Consider the following 4,455-nt stretch of genomic DNA (forward strand, 5'->3'; position numbering starts at 1 on the left):
AATGAGTGATGTTGAACCTTCGGCGCCATAAAGAAGGCGAAGAAGGGTACATACTTCTTGAAAAGCTGCCAAAGCCGACATTTATATTCCCCCACCCCAATCCAGCCTACTTTGCTCCGTTGTCACATGGTTGTCGGCAAACTAGTCTGTTGAGGCGGCTTCTACAACATTTCTCTAGGGCTTGTTGCACTTTTGACCCCCCTTCATGCAGATCGACGGGAATGACCTCAATGTACCATCAAGAGAGTAGAAGGATACGTTTAGGTCTAGATGGCTGACTGCACCTAGATGGTGCCCCCGCATGGATCTGCAGATCGGTACCTCTTCCCAGTGGATCATGCCAATCTCTCTCCCTCTCTCTACCTACTCAACGGCAATAAACGTGGCCATATCCAACAAATATCGAAAATAGGGTTGTTACATTATGCAACCATTCCTAGGCTTGTTGACATTGTCGGTGGGTTATAATCAACATTCTAGCAAAATTATTAAATTTTATGATGTGGCCGTACGTTTCTTAGATTTTCTTCAGATCCAGGGCGGACCACCACCTGCGCGCAACCCCTTTCATATGTACAGCTGATGATCTGGTGTTGTCAAGCCTTATAAATTGAATTGATAGCCATAAAAACATCTTAACTGAATTACGGGAATTATCCAAAATACATACGCAAATTCTACTTAAATTATCAGTGAATTACAAGTTTGACACCACGGAAATGAAGGTTCTATTTGGCCGCAAACAAACACATTTTGCCACTTTAGTGAACATCGATATTAGTTTCGCAGCTGGTTAATCGCTAACCGTCTGAACGAACTCCTTAGGTAGTTAACTGCTGTTTCCTCGGAGATGAAGAATGTCGTAGAGGATGAAAGACGCGAACTCGTTTGCATCACTTTGCAACTGTATCAACAAAAAAGTACACATCGTCAACATTAACAATGCCGGCGTGTACCGCTCTTCTAATTTAAATAATTATGGGACACAAACCTCTGGGAAATTGTCATTATTTCCTTCGAAGTATCTGCAAAACATCAGTGTGGCTAAGCCCGTGCAGTTTCTGGTACATGTAAAACATCTTGATTAGTCATGGAGGGGAGGTATGGTTAAGAAAATGTAACAAAAGTTTTCAAGCAATCTTTTACCTTAGTGTACTTGTTGTCTTGCATTGCAATATGTGGACTGACATGCTTTCCCAATCATACTGCCAGTTCTCAAAAAAATCTGTGGCGCATTGCTTCAGGGACGTCCTCATCTGGGTGCATATCTTCATATGTAGCTCTGGCAATGAGCTACCGCCATCCATGCATATTGTTGGGTCAAAAACAAGTATCCTTGACTTGTTAAAGTCAAAAGCGTAGCACACCCATGTGAAATTGACCTTCCTTGGAACTAGCATCTTCGAGCGGAAAAATAATGTTTATTATCTCGTCATGTGTGAGCTTATCATCGATAAAAAGGGTTAAGCATGTACCAGGTTGCAATTCGGTAGGTCGTGTTTTACATCTGGTCCGATGAACTGTTCCCTTACTGCTAAATACGCTGATGTTGAATGCTGAGCCATTATGCATGTCTGAAACACAAAAACAAATGATGAGTAATGATGGTCATAGCCTGAAAGTTGTATAGGGCAAAAAATTTGAAAAGTAATGATGGTGATTAGTTACCGCAACGTCTGATTCCATGAAGTGTTTCACAATGGAAGACTGAGGTTCTTTTGTCCTTTCCTCGTCATATTGTTTGAATCTTCTTATTACAATGTTAAAGAAATCATGTTCCATGTCCTCGAACATGCACAAGTGTCTCCTTACTGTGCCAGCAGAGATCTCGATATACCTCGGGTTGTAGTGCGTAATCCACAAGCTGCATGCCGATTTAAAACAGTGAATATCAATGAATCAAAAAATAAAAAAGTTCATTTGACATGGTTTACCTCTTTTTCAAAAATCGATGTATGCATGGAGAACTTATTTACCTCTCACATGTGTTTTTGTCGTTGACATTTTGCAACCATTGTTTGAAATTCTTGCATATATCGAGTTGATAATGCCATATGTGTGCTGGTTGACATTGTCGCTGGTTCGTACTTAACAATCTAGCCCTTGTTTTGACGAATGGTGAAGAGTTGATGTCAAATTCCAGAGTCCTCGCATTTAGATTCACCGTGTCCATGAACCTAGTGTCTCTTTCATATACATACATTTGTTGTTCCAGTAAGTTATTTGTTGATGGGCTTCTCCTTGATCGAGGAGGTGAAATCTGGCTTATTGACATTGCTCCTCCCACTGTAGGTTCAGGTGTTGTCATTCCGATCATGTTATCTGCATCATTATTCTTCGCTGAAACCAGGCTGTCAAAATCAATTCCCAAACTGAAACTTGGGCAGTCTTCTATAAGCCGTCTCTGGTCATCATTCTCAAAAAGTCTTGTCTTTTTGGTCGACCCATTTGGCGAACGAGACGACAAGAATTAAGAAAAAGAGACAACCCTTTTACCTCTTTGCTTGCTCTCTCCTGCACATATGAGAATGGAGTGTTCATTGATCATCATATTTATTTCTGTCTAGCTATGCGGACACAAAATAAGAATCTTGAAAACTTACTTGTGCTCAAGGAGCCGCTGTTGTTTGATTTATTTCTCTTTCTTCCTGCATCCCTATCTTGCTCATAAGTGTCGTACACAGTTCTGTCTTTAGTTGAGCTATCTACATGCCTCCATTGTTTTCCCAAAGCTCCTAACTTACCAATTAGCTGCACTGTCTCATGCTCAACTATCTTATTTAGTCTCTCAGCACAACGTTGATTATGGGTCATTAGCTCTCTGTAAATACTAGCACCGCACTGCTCGAAAAATGAAATGACAACTAATCATAGCATACAATGATTGTACCTTATCAAAGTATTCAAAAAACATAATACCTTATGTTCATACCATTATCGGTAACCTCATATCATCTGCAAGTTTGCAGGCTGCGTTCCAAATTTCTCCATCAGTGGTACGGTTAACACTGCTCCTTGGCTGCATTTGGTTCATACAGTAAAAGTTAGAGGGATGTTAACCCCAAGCTAAATTGACAATTCGAGAGAGTAAGAACTAACCAACGATTTGCCGAATGTAGGCTCAGATCTTTCGCCCATTACTTTCGTGTCAGACTGAATCATGTTTTTTAGTATATCATTGTTGAATACTGATATCCTTGGAAGAATACCTTGGTCCATGTTCATCGGTCCAATGTCGGCATTGTCCAAATAGAAAACCTGAAAAAACAAGTATTAGTTAAACGCACTGAACTGTCCGTTCGAAAGAAACATGTTATGTGAAAAGAATTGTTAATGCGTACCTGTAGGAACAATGTACATCCTGTTATGTAGCTTATGTTGCTTCCATTGGTCAACTCGTTCTTTATCCTCGTTGCTGCTTGACAAAGTGCATCTAGGACAAATTCTCCCCAGTTCCAACACTGTAATTCATCGGTGTTTTCTAGTGCGTGCCAATACGCAAAGGTGCCGTAATCGTGCTTGCTAGAAGGTGCAAGTAGATGCCCAACTATGAAGATTATAAAAGCTGTCTTGAAAACTTTTATTTCCTCTTGTGACATTGGGTTCCTATACTGCTTCTCTAGTATTTTTTGTGCAGCCTTGAGGCTATGACCATCCTTCTTCTCCATGCCTAAACGCTTCCTAATCAAATAAACTATGCCCTGCTTGCCATCAGAAATCTTTTCTAGTACCCTCCTTCCGGAGCATGGGATGCCGAAAACGTTTTTCACATCTTTAGGGCTCATTTTTTACTGCCTACTTCCATCTATAATTATCATACGTCTAATCTCATCCACTTTGCTCAGCAACCATATTGAAAACTTCAAGTTCAGTTTGTTCAGCAAGGGGAATTTCAGTAAACCTTCAAACCCCATTTCGGTAACAATTTTCCTTTTGAAATCATCAAAGGAGGATATGACCTTGAATACGAGTTTTGTGGAGCACCTGGATGTCGGACAACTGCCATCGCTGCGTTCAAAATCCTCGTCCGACCAGTCTGGTGTATCCATGATTTGTTCAATACAAGACCACAAACCTATCAATAGATATCAGAGATGTATACGTGTGGTTATTTATTTGTTATCGAGTTTATTAATAAAGCAACAACGTATTTATTCTGGATACACGGAGTTTATTTATAAAGCAAAAAAGGTATTATTCTTAGTACTTCTACCGCTGAATTTCTCCCATAATTTCTTACTGTATACCGGCTTGTCTATTTTCTATCTCTGAACTGAGGACGCTTTCACCTACATTCTACTCTAGTCTCTTCTTCCTCTCCCAACTACAGTCGTATCCATGTACACAAACGGAACGAAGAACAGAGAAAGAACATCTTGAGCTCCGGCTAACTAGAACCGGCAAGAATAGAGATAGAACATCATGAGCAAGTTGTTTTAGATACATACCAAGGTC

Source organism: Aegilops tauschii, chromosome 4 (genome assembly GCF_002575655.3).
Source record: "Aegilops tauschii subsp. strangulata cultivar AL8/78 chromosome 4, Aet v6.0, whole genome shotgun sequence".
Taxonomy (NCBI): Eukaryota; Viridiplantae; Streptophyta; class Magnoliopsida; order Poales; family Poaceae; genus Aegilops; species Aegilops tauschii.